General features: G+C 29.4%; 1 pseudogene; it reads right to left on the bottom strand.

The window, feature by feature from the left end:
• Positions 1 to 1,878: 1,878 nt before the first annotated feature.
• Positions 1,879 to 8,903, bottom strand: LOC127094486 (histone acetyltransferase HAC12-like; annotated as a pseudogene).
• Between the last annotated feature and the right edge of the window lie 8,089 nt (positions 8,904 to 16,992).

The following is a 16,992-nucleotide window of genomic DNA, read 5'->3' as shown; positions in this document are numbered from 1 at the left end:
AGAGAATGTTGCAGCAACAACATAACATCTCTTCAGTAGCTTCTCAAGAGTGAATCAACACAGAAGTAGAAAGGTCATTGCAGCAACAACTTGAACATTTTTCAAAACTTCTCATGATTGGCGCAAAAGTGGAATTGGAACACATTGTTCAGAAACTGCTAATGTTGCACGTCATATACTCAGAATCAGAATTGTCTGTTAAAGCTACACAATAACAAACCATTATGGTACCAAAATTATTCTCAAACAAATCCAACATTATTATCATCAAAACTCAAGGTATAAATGCATAATCAAATCTTGTTCTAACACACACAATTACCAAACCCAAGAACAAAGTCAATCCACCCAAACCTAACGACCCCTCTCACAACGTCACCATACCATATACACCCAACCACCAAACACCTAACCTCGCAACCAATATATGCCACACACCCAAACACAACACCAAGAGCATGACCCATACCACCAATCACCACATGCCCCCACCACATCTTACTATAGTCCCGATGATTCATACGATTCCAAACCATCCCACCATAGCCCTCCACCAATTAACACCCAAACATCCTACCACCAAAGCACTCAACCACAATATGACTTTCTTACACCACAAGAACCATTGCTTAGTTACCAAAACGATTCAATGTCTCAATTCAACCAACCATATCGTCCACTCATAACCCAACTACGACAACATAGGCACCGAACTAAATAACGGCAGGGTCGTTGCGGCAACCCCCAACTATTAGGGAGGAATGATGACAAATATATCAAATACCCCAGGACCCTCGCACCAACCACCTTTTCCTTAGGGCAACACTCAAAGACCCCAAATACCTCAAGGAAATCATGGAAGACCTCAAAGACAGACTAATACACCGGGATGTGGAATATGGGGACATTTCGATCGAGCATATCATTAATTTTTTTGTCAATTGTTATGTATTTGAATTTTATAACATATTATTATGAATTATTTTTAATTTTTTACTTTATTTTAATATTTTTAAATTATAACTTAAAAAATAAAAATAAAATAAAAATAAAGGAGTAGCCACATGCAGTGCAGCATGCTCCTAATGCATGCATGCATGCGCCACCTGCAGTGACATGTATTGAATGCAGTCGTCATCACCATTGACGCCTTGGAACAAACCTTACACGCATGCGCCATTTGTCCTGACTACTCCTCTTAAAAAGTGATTATTTTGATAAATAATTTGAAAATGTTGCTATTTTGATATTTAATTTCAAAATAGTGATTATTTTAAAAAAATCTATTATATTCTAATATAGAATATTTCATCACAAAAACATTTATAAAATTGAACAACTTAAATATAATATAAACATGTTCACCTCAATACTTAACACTGTACCATCAAATTACCTATTAAAAAAATAATTTTGTAGAACTTAAATACATTTTTTGTGAACTAGAAAAATGTAGACCAGCTGATTATAACATACGACCTTCTGTTCAAAACATTAGACCTCAGCCACTCTGGCTGGTCCAAATGACATATAAACCTGCATTGCTATTTTGTTTTATAATATGTCATAACCATTTCAGCTGGTCCAAATGACATATAAACCTGCATTGCTAACTATAAGCACAACATATAACATTCTGTATATTTGTAGTTCCCTTTTTCAATCTCAATTTCATATGTGCATTTGCAGCACCTAACTTTTCTCCTTCATATGCATTTGCAACACCTAACTTTTCTACACCACATTTATTCATTTTTCACTTCATATATTAGACATAAGACATATCAATTTCAAATTTTGATTTCTCAACTCTAACTAAATAGTGAAAGTGAAACAAAAGATGAAAGCAAAGACATCCCAACTAGGTTGACACCCGTATACTTCCACTTAATATTATTAAAATATAATAAAAACTTTTGGGGGGACTAGACCGATACCCAATGTAACAACAATGTAGACCAAAATAATTGGCCAACTGCCTCGTTAAAAACCTTATCAAGTAAAACCCTTTGGGATTAAAACCTTGATGAAGGGAAAAAGAGTGCAGTTTAAATACAAGAAATAGTTATTGCTTAAACTTTGTCGTAGGAGCTTTTACTGATCAAAATGGTTTTCCAAGTAGGAACCTCACGCATTGAAAGTATACCTTTCCTGCCAATCTCATGGTTTTCCAAGTAGGAACCTCACACATTGAAAGTATACCTTTCCGGCTAATCTCATGGCTTCCAAGTAGGAACCTCACGCATTGAAAGTATATCTTTCCTGCCAATCTCATGGCTTCCAAGTAGGAACCTCACGCATTGAAAGTATACCTTTCCTGCCAATCTCATTGCTTTCATTGTGACTTTCAGTCATATGAGAAAGACTAACATTCTGAGCATGCATTGTTTCTTACTCCCTCCTCAAATATCACAACAGTCTGTGAACAATATATTCACAAAAGAGTCATCGATCAATGACTGTGTTTGTCACTATCAACACCTGCAGCTCTATGTCATGATTTAGAACGCATTCCTCTATATTCTAAAAGCTTCTTCAACTCACTGCAAAGTCGACATAAATACAAAAGGTTATGCATAATATAGCCAAAAATGACACTGTTGAAAGGAATAAGTATATTTATGCATATTTTAGGCAAAGAATAATATAGAACTTTAATAGTAACACACCTGCAATGTTGTATTTTACATTCTGAGTCCTTGCAATCCATGGAATGAGAAATAAATATAGTCCATATCTTTTTACAATGCCCGCATCCCCCTTCAATATGAGTTTTGCAACTTTTGGCATGATTGAACAACTTCTTTAATTGACAACATGATGTATTAGGGCAGGGTTTAACATTAGTTCTGGGACATTGAAATAGATGCTTCAAAGTCATCTCCAGTTTCAGCATCTGCGTGTGTAAGTCGGAAAGTATAATCACCAATCTAGAACAAACAAGTAATGAAAAAATAAATCTTGAGAATTAATTTCATACCATTCTCCCATTTGACTTATCATTCCGAAGTTGAGATACATACTTCAAAAATTTCTTCTGTTTCAGTACCTGTGTGTGTAAATTGGAAAGTATGATCAACAATCTAGAACAAACTGAGTAATAAAAATAATAAATCCAAAGAATTAAGTTCATACCATTTTTCCGTTTGATGTTGAATTATTTTCAGTCAACTTGTGTTCGTTTTGAGTCAACTTGTGTTCGTGGCAGTCAGCACCTCTATCCTTATAGCATGCATAGCAAATGGTACAATCTGGACAAACCTCACATTTCCAGCACTTTTGGAACACATTGTGTGCACAACAAATACTACAACATTTTCCAAAATTCATAGTATTAGGATCGCTTAGATGGTAGAGGATCATCATTGAAGAATACTTTGCACGTCGGAGTGTGTCAAACTGAAACTGATATTTCTGGCAGAAGCTCAAAAAGATGTTCCTATCTTCAAATAATCCATTTTCAAGGATGGTATCATTATGCTTAGTGCTGGAGGGGATATCATCAACAACGGCCTAAAAACGACACATAAGAATTTACTAATGATGTAAAATCACATTGAAGCTTTAGGTTAAGTTAGATTGTTACCAGACAAAGTGGATGCACTTCACCGTTCTTTAACGTGTGTTCATTTGAAGTATGGCATCTGTAATATATTGATATGAAAGTCAGAGACAAAACCCTTTTTATTGTATTCAATGCAAAACCAATGCATTCATTTTAAAAGAAGGGGGAAACAATTGAAATATGTATTTAAGTTATCATACCTTTCACACTCTTGAAATTTCTTACATTCAGTGCAAAACCACCGCTTCCCAGACATTATCACTTCACAGCAATGCATGCATGAATATTGTAAGTGAGCTACAATGAAATTTTCCTTGGTAGGCAATATATCTTGACCCAACTAACAAAAATTGGGTGGAAAAGAAAAAGGAAGAAAGATTAGATTAAATTACACATATTATATAAATAACTTAATATAATACGAACATTGCAATTTTTCATTCAATCTAGTATAAAAGGATATGAGATTAACTTTGATATAATGTTAGTGTAAAGGATTTTAGACTATTAACCAATCAAAATCCATCATTTATATGACTTTTAAGCTAGATATAATCAAAGTCAAATATCTTTAGTAATTCAACAATTATGATTGATTAATAGAGTAAGAAATTTAAACAGTCTCAATTAAATCTAGAGAAGATATCGCATATAATGACATTGAATACTTTACACCTAAATGTAGAACACCAAAAAAATGAAATTAAAGGATGAAAGTAAAAGAGAAGGGAGACATACTTTTTGCATCACCAAAATTTCTTTAGCATCGTCTTTCGAAGGATTGACATGTCCCATGGTCTTCAAAGCTCTAGTTGACACTTGTTTCTTCAACATTTTTTCATAGTCTCCTCCACTCTCTTTTTCAATGATCCTCGCTTTTTCCATTGCAGAACCACACCAAAAGTCTCCATCAAAGTATGGCAAACGAGAAAGCATCACTTTGGAGCCCCCTTTTCAGTAGGAACAAAGAAATGATCATATATGTTGGTTAAACCAACAACAATCTTTTCTTCAGTAGCCTTTTTAAGCATTGAATGATACCTGCATAAACAAACAATATAAATATTCTATGGTAAAAAAGGAAAATAATACTCTCTCAAATTCTCATAAGAAGCAAGAAAGACTGACCAAGAGCGTAGCTTATCTTTGTTTGGAGTCTTTTGCTCTTTGGGATGACAATATAGTATATAATCATCCCTTTTTAAAGGAGGACATGCCCATATGTGGCAACTTGAGAAACCCCTTTTCTTACAAAAATCAAGGTATCCAATCTGATGATAGAAAAGAAAAAAAAGAAAAAGGATTTAGTATTCAATTTTATAAGTTTTATTGGGCCTAGAAGTAAAGTTTAAGAGAAAAATACCAATATCTCATGGTAAACGAAGGTACGAAGTGCTACTCCTTCCACAGTCACTCTTTCAGGCCTAAAATATTTGACAGAATCGAGATATGAAATGTACACACAACGCTGATTCGGATTGCCACATTCAGAGCCAAACTCCTTGGCGTACAGTCCAAAAATGCATATATCTACTCCATCAATCTTCTGAAACAGAAGTATAACCTGAAACCAATGGAACTTTTATTAAACCTCTTGGACATATATTCATTTTTTCATTGATAAATTATTGAACTTACTCTTAATTTATAAGAGAATTCAGCCGGGTAATTATTTTTTGGGATGATGTCAAGAAACTGCTTCTTCACTTTCAATTGTTTGTCGACAGATAACACTTCTCTAATAGAAATACTTTCTGCTGCTAAAACCTGCAGTAATTCATCGCAAATAAGAAAATTTTCTATAGTTTTTAATCAATTTACATTTGCTTTAAAAAGATCAATAATATAAGTAACCAGAAGAAAACTATTTTAGTACTATTTTGAATTTACTTGCTTGGTTAAGAATAAGAAACTGATATGATATCTCTGAATTACCTTATCAAGATTCTCACTTCCTTTAACTTCCATGAGACGCTTAAAAAGTCTTTTCTCTAAGTGGTCACTAAGCATGGTTCTTGGTAAGTCCTTAGCACCATAAACAGTAGGCTTTTGTAAGGGAACATGCAATCCATTTTCAATTTCTCTTAAGCGGCACACAGCACATATATACTCAGCACTGCAGTCTAAATCTTTTTTGCTGTTGTAGAGTGCACATACTTGATGCTGCCATCTTTTGCATTTATTGCATTCAACCCACTAGAAAAAACAATGATCATCAAAAGTTAGTGTATGGTTCCAATATAAAGATGAATTATTTAGTAATGGTTATTACAACATACCGGTTCTTCAAGTACTTCATCATTTGTCTTTTTTTCAAGATTTTCCTTAGAAACAGATGTCCCGTTGAATGCAATGCAACCGCCTTTAGATGTATTATAACAGGCGGAGCAAAAGCAACGCTCGGCATCAAATTCCTCATCTTTTCTGCAGAAATATGTTTTTCTTCTCCCGATGGAGTGGCCACAACATATACAAAAAATGGGTACCGGTGCAAAGTACTGATTTTCCCTTTCACATAATTGGCATGTGTTTGCATCGATTCCTGTTCCATCTTCAGTTGTGATCTGTGTTAAAAGAATTGTTAACTTTTATATGGGTAAGACAAATTTAAAAAAATAGAGTTATGCACACAAGTAAGTTGCAAAAATAGAAACTTAAATTTAAATAAATGTAACAGACTAGAAAGAAATTGACAAATGTAAGTAGAATTTGTCTGCGGAGCATGCAAGCACATGCAGACATTCAAAGTTTCATGATAGGATGCATGTATAACATCCAAAGATAAAAAGAAGTATCATTCATGAGCTTTAACCAAATAGCATAACCTTTTGGGACAGTCAGTTCATGACAAAACATATAACAACAATACCTAAACACACCAGGATGATTGAAAACACTAGAAGATGGTGTACTAACCTGAAGAGATTCCTTTCTCAGACTATTAATATGTTGTGTTATTTGATCATGTGTGAAAGAATCAATCAAGGAAATAACATCATCGGTTGTATTTAAGGATTTTAATTGTTTCTCTTGATCAACTTTTGGCTCACTGACTTTCCTTTTAACAACTTTCTCCTCTTTGTTGAATCCAATTACATCAATAGGAATAGGAACCGGTATAATGTCAATTTCCATTGATTTGTTTCTGTCTATCTCATTAACTATAGTATTTGAGGACTTGGTTTGTGTCTCTTGATCAGTTGTTGGCTCATCAACTTTCTTTTTGGTGTTTGTCCAGAACTCAGTTGTGTCTTGAATATCTTCTCCATCAATAGGAAAAACATCCACGGTGAGAGTAGGAAGGCTGGAGTTCAATGTAAAGCCACTGTCCAATTCAGCTATGCCCTGCATAACCTCTTTACCAGTAGCAAAAGGATCCATGTCGAGAGTACGCTTTCTAGATTTCAAACTAGCGACAAATTCCTCTGAGTTGATTTCCATCACATCATTGCTTTCAAGGCTTGGCTCCTCTAAGATTTGTTTAAGCGTATCATCTGCCTCACTGTTGTTTATCCCTCTGATTCCCGTAGAATGAAACACCGGATTAGTAAGTTCTTCCCCATTGCTCTCAAAATTGATAGAGGAGAGGGGGGGAAATTGTGACAGTTGCTGCACTTCCAAAGGTGTTTGAGAGGAATAAGGCTGAATCAACTGGTTATTCAAAGATACTGGTATGGGTTCGGTGAGAGTAGGAAGGCTGGAGTTCAATGTAAAGCCCTGCATAACCTCTCTACCAGTAGCAAAAGGATCCATGTCGAGAGTACGCTTTCTAGATTTCAAACTAGCGACAAATTCCTCTGAGTTGATTTCCATCACATCATTGCTTTCAAGGCTTGGCTCCTCTAAGATTTGTTTAACCATATCATCTGCCTCATTGTTGTTTATCCCTCTAATTCCCGAAGAATGAAACATCGGATTAGTAAGTTCTTCCCCATTGCTCTCAAAATTGATAGAAGAGAGAGGGGGAAATTGTGACAGTTGCTGCACTTCCAAAGGTGTTTGAGAGGAATAGGGCTGAATCAAGTGGTCATTAACATCATGTCTTACAGTAGAATTCATCTGAAAATCCAGCATTTGTGGTTGATATTTCCATGTATCTTGTGATTCTAAACAAGACTTCCAGCCAGGAAAAGGATCGGAAAATCCATAAATCATTTTTTTACTTTCGGTAGGTTGTAGTATGTCAGTATCACCTAAAAAGGGAACCACAATGTCAATAACATAGCTGCAAAAAACAAAATCAGTATTGCGCTAAAAAGGATTGAAACTTGGGAAGAAATTGCAATCTAATTTAAACATACAATTAATTGTGTGTTGATGAGGAAAATAGTTGCTAATGGGTCTGGTGTTAGCATCCAGATAGCTTCCGCCGCCATAAACAGGTAAGTTACTATGCATATCCATATTAGCAACCGGGGGAATTGATGAACGGTCATCAGGAACACGAGGCATGTCATGAACAGTAGAAGGGCCGGATTGTCCCCCTTTTCGCATGCGATGAATAGCAGCAGATTCAATCAATACAGCTTGCACACGGCGAGTCAGTGTCTCCAGGTTCATATATTCCTCCTGCCAAATATGTAGAAAAAAACAGTTGTGTTTAGTTAATAGGCCTTTGTTGAAGTTATGGATCTATCAAATATAGTGAAGTAAATTGCTTACAAATGAATGCAGAAAAGTAATTAAGCAGAAGAATTAATGAATAACTGACAACAGCATACTATAAAACAGAACTTATAAATAAATATCATTGGTAACAAATTAAACAGAATATAGAAAAGATCCAAAAACACTTTATACTTCATAAGTCTTTAATTGCTCATACAGAATTTCCAAAAACAAACCTTTGAAGAAGCAGCTGCCCAGAGAAAGATTTCCACATAAGATACACACGTCCTTTCTTGCCATAAACGATTTGGTATTTGAAGACTGAAATTTTAAAATCTACAGTCAGTATGATTTCTATTCAATTGCAATAAAAAGTTGAAATTAAATTACTTTTTCACATACATTTTTTCTCTTAACCATTTACGAATTTCTTCCATTTCAGGACAATCCCTCCAGTCTGTGGAGAATCCTCTGTCAACTGATGAATCCTTTCTTTCGTCTGCCATGGGAATCCAACTCTTGTATTCCATTTTTTCTATTCACTAAGCTACAAGTAATTAAAATAGTTACAGAATGTTCAATTAGTGTTCATGATATATTATAATCCAGTCCATATATAACAATTTTTCATTGATTTAATATTACTTTTTTTATGAATGTTATAATATATACTTTCTTGTTTCTAACCTAATCATAAAATTGATAAGTCGCATATTAATTGAATTAGAATCAGAATCGATTTTCCAACCAAAACCCTAATAGAAACTGAAAATGGTGAAAAATTGGAAACGCGCGTTTGAACCAAACAATATGAATGAACGATTAATTCTTGATTGTAATGGAAAAATTAGGGTTAGGGTTTTGAATTTCGGACAAAATAGAGAAAATAGAGTTTGAGAACGTACAAAGTGAAAAGGTTGTCGTTTCTGCGAAAACCTTGCGACTAATTATGAGGACCAACAAAATAAACATATTATTGCTCTTTTACTACTTAACATATTATTGTAATATTACAAGATTTAGAAAGATATGACTTTTGGATGAAAATCAATAATTTCCTACTCAAATTTGAAATTGTTTTGAATTTTTTAATTGAATTAATTATTTATTCATTAAAATATTTTACTTATTATGGATTTTTTTTTGAATTTTTTACAACTATTATTAGGTTTAAAAAGAAAAAGGTTTACAAGAGTTTTTTATTTCATAAAGTATAAACCAATTTTATTAAAAATAAAAAGCTTTAAAAGGAAATTTATTTAAAATGAAAATTATTATTTTTAATTGAATGAATTATTTATTCATCAAAGTAATTTAACTTATTATAGATTTATTATTGAATTCTTTTTACAACTATTAGGTTTAAAAAGAAAATTTATTTTCTATCATAAGGTATATACCAAATTTGAAAAAGGTTTAAAAAGGATGATTTTTTTTAAATCTATCAATTTGCTCTATTTAAATAAAGATTGATAATATTTTTTATTAAATTATATTTTGCATAAGAATAAAATTATTAAATTATAAATATTTAAGCAACTCTGTCGATTTTCATTTAAAAAATAAATTGAATAATAAATATTACAATTAGCTTAGGCATTAAAAGTATAGTTACTTACAATATTATTTTTCCTCTTTATCTTACAAGGTTCTAGTTTTGCTCTATTTATTGCCACTACCATATTTTTAGAAAGAAGATTTTTTTTTCATCTTTCAAAGTAGCATGAAAATTCTTAGGATTCATTATTTATTTTAATTTAACTAATTCCGAAAACAAAGGCATTACTAACATTAAAAAATATTTTTTCAAAAGAGTTAAAATTTAAGTCAATAAAAGTTATAAATAATATATATTTATCATTAATATTTAATTTTATTTGGTTTAAAATATTAAATTAATAAAATAATATTTTTTTTCTTATTTCAACTAAATGGGTTTTTTGTTTTGACTAAGTTATGAATAATATATATATATATATTTTTTATTTTTCCTAGTAACAAAGGGTACAATTGTAAATTTCATCTAATCACCGTAAAAACAAAATTGAAAAACACATTTAAAACTTTTTATAATTGAACCAAAAAACACGTTTAAATTTCAGAATGAAACTTACTATTTATCTTTTTTCATGTTTTGTTCTGAATTTATTATTATTATTATTATTATTATTATTATTATTATTATTTAAAATCAAATTTAATTTCTTTAATTTCATTCAATCATTCAAGAACAAAATAACTTCACCGATTCATATATATATAATACGAATTAAAATTATCAATTAACAAAAAAAAAAGTTAAAATTTTATTAATTTACTTAACCTTCCGAAATATAAATTGATGACAATAGAAATAAGCTTTAGATTCCTAATCTTAAAATAGGATTAGAGTTTTGAATTTCGAAATAGGGTTAGAGTTTTAGATTTGAAAATTAATATTTTTAATAAAGCCTCATATATTAAAAAGAAGAAGCTTACAAAAGAGGGGATAAATATTAGGGTCTCTAAAAGAAGACATTCCTATTTTGTTTTGTACAAAATCCTTCTTAATGCCACTAGAAATGAGTCAAAGTGACGAAGAAATTACAAGTGAGAACTTACATTAGCAATGTTAGGATATGAATTCTCTTCTTTATAAATGTGTGAAATGAAAAGGTATCTACGAAGAGAGTGAGGGAAACAATCAAACCAAGAAAATTAATATATGGTTTTTCTCAAATCCATTTCTTTATTCGTCTTTTACTTATACTAGTAATTAACATTAGGTCCCATCGTAAAATTCGCTAAAATTGTTTTGATTTTTTTAATTGAATTAATTATTTATTCATTAAAATATTTTACTTATTATGGGTTTTTTATTGAATTTACTTTTACAACTATAAAGTTTAAAAAGAAAAGGGTTTAAATGGATTTTTTTTAATTATAAAATATATAACACAGTAAAAAAAGAATATAGTAAAAGAAAAAGTCAAACACATAAAAAAAATATATATTGAATAAATTCATTGTAATATTACAAGATTTAGAAAGGTAATAACTTTTGGAGGAAAATAAATATATTTCCTACTCAAAATTTGAAATTGTTTTGACTTTTTTAATTGAATTAATTATTTATTCATTAAAATATTTTACTTATTATGGATTCTTTTTAATTTACTCTTACAACTATTAGGTTTAAAAAGAAACGGGTTTTAATGGATTTTTTTTATTATAAAGTATATAAGTTAATTAATTATGAGATGGCATTTATTAACCGTAAAAAATAGAATGTAGTTAAAGAAAAAGTCAAAACAGAAAAAGAAAAGAATGTAGTTACAGAAAAATTAAAAAAAAACAATATGAATTAATTATTTATTCATCAAAGTAATTTAATTTATTATAGATTTTTTTATTGAATTCTTTTTACAGCTATTAGGTTTAAAAAGAAAAAGGTTTAAAAGGAAATTTATTTTCTATCATAAGGTATATACCAATTTAAATAAAATGAAAAAGGTTAAAAATGATGATTTTTTTTAAATCTATCAATTTGTTCTATTTAAATAATATTATTAATATCTTTTATTAAATTATATTTTGTATAAAAATAAAATTATTAAATTATAAATATTTAAGTAACTCTATCTGTTTGTATTTAAAAAATCAATTGAATAATGAATATTACAATTAATTTATGCATTAAAAGTATAGTCAGTTGTTATTTTTCCTCTTCATCTTATAAGATTCTAGTTTTGCTCTATTTATTCCCACTATCATATTTTTCAAATGAAGATTTTTCTTTCATCTTTCAAAGTAGCATAAAAATTATTTATCCGTCTTTTATTTATAATAGTTAAAATTAGGTCCCACCTTAAAATTCGTTTAATTGACTTTTGGACGAAAATAAATATATTTTTATTGAAAATTTAAAATTGTTTTGATTTTTTTAAATAAATAAATTAATTATTTATTAAAATATTTTACTTATTATGATTTTGTTATTGAATTTACTTTTACAACTATTAGGTTTAAAAAGAAAAAAGTTTAAATGGAATTTTTATTATAAAGTATAAACCAATGTTAATAAAAAGAAAAAGTTTTAAAAGGAATTTTTTTTAATTGAATTAGTTATTAATTTTGTGAAAATAATTTTACTTATTATAGATTTTTGTTGAATTTTTTACAAGTAGGTTTTAAAAGAAAAAGGTTTAAAAGGAAAATTATTTTTATAATTTCCTTATAATTTTTTTATTTGATTAATAATTTATTCATCAATTTTTTTACTTATTTTAGTTTTTTATAGTTTATTTTAGTCCTTTTATATTTGTAAATAATTTATAAAATAATTTATTTATTTTATATCAATATTAATAAAAATAAAATAAAAATGTTTATAAATATATTATCATAAAATAGAATAAAAATAAAAATTTATATATAGAAAAATTCAATAAAATGACAAATTAAATATTAAAATAAATTTTAACTATATCAAAAAATTGATGAAAACAATTTATCAACAATGACATAAATATTTTTATGTTTTTAAATATATAATTTATACTATTTAGGTGTAAAAATAAATAGATTAACATATCCATCAAACTTTTGAAAATGTTAAACTTAGATTTTAAAATAAATATGTATCTGACTATAGATTAGATTTAAACTTTAATTCTGTTTGGTTTATTTTTAATATTATTTTTAGTAACTCTTGATTTTTTTGCTTTTGAAAAACCCACTTTTTCTTTCTTGTCTCTAACCTAGTGATCAAGGGTGTGATTGTAAATTTCATCTGAGTCACCATAATACAAATTTGAAAATAAGTAAACTCACCATAATTATTTTCTGTAAAATTAATAAATCAAGATTGGACCATAAATCATCACCATAAATGAAAATTGAATTATCATTTACTACTTGTATTAGAATCAATTTTAAGAAGAAGAAGAAAAAACTGTTTGAAGCTTTTTATGGACCAAAAAACGCGTTTAAAAAACATATTGAAACACGTGCTTTATTTTTTGTTCATGACTTGTTTTAAATTTGTTATAATTGTTATGCAAAATCAATTTCAATACCCTTAATTTCATTTAATCATTCAAGAACAAAATAACTTCATCCATTTTTAATACTATTCTAGTATAATTAATTTTATATATTTTTAATTTGTCGTTGTCTTTAATATTTTTAACTTTGTCTATTTTATTTTATTTGTTTAATTAAAGATTAAACATACTTACTTTTGAGACTAAAGATAGTGCACTGTAAAAGTAAATTTTCTTTATACCATCATTATCCAATAGAATTATAACATTCTGTCATGTCATACTAGTGTATAGTCTTTTTTTCCTTACTTTTTCCTGTTTTAATTTTTTTCTTAATTATGAAAAATGAAATTGTTGATATCTACTTATGAGATAATTAAGGCATATTTGCACATACTCGTTATATCAACAGGCATAAATCTTTTTAAGGGTGTTAGCAGGTCGATTTAAGGAGAATGCAATATCCAAACCGATTATATATATATATATATATATATATATATATATATAATATATATATATATATATATATATATATATATATATATATATATATATATATGTTTGGACTGAATTTGCATATTTTTGTGATTAACCTGAAACATAATCAACCCGATAAACAATAATTGGTTTGGATTGGATTGATCGGATACATTTGAAATAAATGTACAAAAATATTTTTTTAACTCTAATTTACATCAACTAATTTTCGAAAATAATATAAAATTCTTAATTTTTTGTTTCTCCATATTGGTTGTGAATATCCCAAATAATGTTTCATTTTTTTCTTCTCAAAGGTGAATACTTTATTCTAATTTCCATGATAATTATGATATATATTATACTGATTAATTATGATTGGTTCTGATAGACGGGTTTGCGGGTAGAATTTTGAAAATCCGTTGTCCGAACCAATTAACATCTTGTTTTATTGGTTTGGTTTGGTTTTTGCCCAAACTAAAAAATGTCCAACATGGTTGGTTTGGATTTTCCCAAAGAACACCCATAGATCCTCTACCGATGGGTTGTTTGATAGCATTGGAGGAGAATTAAAGATGATGTAAAATGATGATAATGCATTGCAAAAACTGAAAAAAATTGGATCAATTGTCGTCGCTAGATTACTTCTCCTCTTTTGACTATTATAACTTTCTTGTCATCACCCCCTTTTTCACCAAAATCTTATCATTAATATCACCTTTCAACCTTACTTCATCCAGATCAATTCATAGGTTGACTGCAATTCACGTCTCGTCACACGCATTCAGTTGTCAACTATTTCCCTACTCAAAGAAGAAAGTGCATCATTTTTTAAGTATTCAAAATATTTTTCATCCAAACACTAGTTCTCATTTCCACAACATCAGAAGCTCAAAACCACAGCAGCAAACTCAACATCTTCACTTTCCGATCCACTGTAGTTCCACAACAGAACATTGGCCCCGTGTAACATCCCTATTGAAATTGTGTTCCTCAGGGGACAGATATCCAACACAATGTCTTAGACAACCAGTTCGACAAGTTGAACCAGAATCACCACAAAAAAGCATAGATTCAATTGTACAAAATGATGGAGGAGAAAAGTAATAACGAATAAAAAACATAACAACTGATAACTTAGTTCCCACCATTTCAAACCATAATAATTTTTTATAGTTTGATTATGTAACTTTATTATTTACTCTTTCTCTCACAATCTTAACCATCATCTTCCATTAAAGTTACATCTTAATGTTTGTTTATGAAGTAAGGTTTTGATTCTTAGTTTCTCAAAATACCAATATTATTTTTATGTATGTATGGTGGTGAAACATTTTTCAAAACAAATACACTCATGCATGTATATACACCCTAGTTGAAAATGTTAACAAATGAACATGAATTATTGAATATTGAGGTCCTTGCGTCTTCTAAGATACATACTTTTGTTCTCAAAGTACATATGAACTATGAAGGGTGTAGGGCCAAAGTCAAGAAAGTACTTGGAAAAGTTAAATGTAAAGTTTAAAATCCAACTCATATTTTCAATTTCTATATTTATCGTCTTTAAGAAGTTATATAACTTTTGTGTATCATGTATTTATGGAGTAGACGTTAATGACCAAAATATTAATCAACATTTGACAGTACCATCACCACCATTGTTTTTTGAAAGTTTTAACAATAGAGCAAATGAAAATGTTATCAGAATCAATGAATATCCCAAATGACAGTGGTCTGCAAAATTTTAAAAGAATAGTGAAATAAATTATTCTAACTTATGGAATCAAGAAAAGCCACATAATTTATGAAATGTATATTCTTGTTACAATGTTTCTATCAAATAGAATGTTTGGTGTAGTGGAAAGTTTGTTGTTTATAATATTAAAGACTATGAGTTCAATTCTTTATAGGACTAAGTTTTGAATTCTTTTCCTTTTAAAGATTTAAGCCCCTAAATAAAATCGTGCTTATGTGGAATTAATGGCGCTTACATGGAATTATTGGAGATTAAAATAAATGGAAAATGAAAAAAAAGGCCAGCCGTCAGAAATGTTGGCCACATCATATTTTTTTATCAGAAATTTAACGCCAATGACTAATCTCAACACAAAAGTGAGATATAGGGACTAAGACAAAAGTGAAAAAGATACAAGGACCAAAATCAAAAACTCGATAACTTATAGAGAGCAAAAGACTATTTAAGCCTTGTTATTATTATGTGTGACTGTGACGTAAATTAGATGAATTGTGTTGATGTGATATGGATGAAACTTTATGTTGTTTGTAATTTGTTATTATCATGTGTAGTCACAATGTGAACCATATGAATTGTGTTTGTTAAAAGTATATTAAAAAGATTGAAATCAGTTGCATTTGAAGATGAATGATTATATGAAATGAATTTTAAAATGATGTGCTTTAATGAGAGTTTGTGGAAGGTATATGCAATTCATGGCATATGCACATTTTTCATGTGTGATGGGTTGTCTTAGTGACGTGTTTGCATTTAATCATCATCATGGCATATGCATTTATGTGTGGTGCCTTAGTGGCGGGTTATTTTTTTCATTGACATGGGATGAATTATGTGTGTTGCCTTAGTAGCGAGCTGATTATATCCTGATTATGTAGTTCTATATGTTTTTTGTAATTTGATATGAATGATAGAAGATTGACCCCTTACAACCAACATTTTAGATACCAATGAATTTAAAGATGTAAAGTAAAAATGTGTGATGTTTCACGTGATCGCGGGAGACACTACTAGAAATACTCTATTTTCTTGCAGATTTAAGCTAAAAATCCGCCGGAAATATGTTTCTTGGGATTTTTCCTACTATTACTAGTTCTAGCTAAAACCTTTGTGAGTAATATTTTTGGTAGGAAGATCCACAAGTATTACCAAAGTTAATTCCACATGTAACGGCAGGAATTCATAATCCGCAACTAATATTTTTTTAAAATTAAAAATAATTAATTAATTTATTACTAATGTGTGTCATCAAAGGTCTTAGAATCTCTTCACCTTCAGCTGCCTTGCCGTTTTGTTACGAGTGTGCTGCCGCAGTTTCGTTTAGAATTTGAAACAACTCCCAGTATTCCAATATAGATGTATGTCAATGTCATTGATACAATGGAAAAACTAGAATATACCATGGGCCACTTAATTTAGAATTTGTTATTAAGACATTCATCTTTAAAATGTATATACATTTATAAAAGTTAAGATGTAAGTCGTGCATTGTTGGATAGTGTTTTAAGAATATAGAAAATCCAACGTTCAAGACATACATCATAAAAATTAGATATTTA

This window comes from Lathyrus oleraceus, chromosome 1 (assembly GCF_024323335.1).
Source record: "Lathyrus oleraceus cultivar Zhongwan6 chromosome 1, CAAS_Psat_ZW6_1.0, whole genome shotgun sequence".
Lineage (NCBI taxonomy): Eukaryota > Viridiplantae > Streptophyta > Magnoliopsida > Fabales > Fabaceae > Lathyrus > Lathyrus oleraceus.
This window is presented reverse-complemented; position numbering and strand designations above follow the sequence as displayed.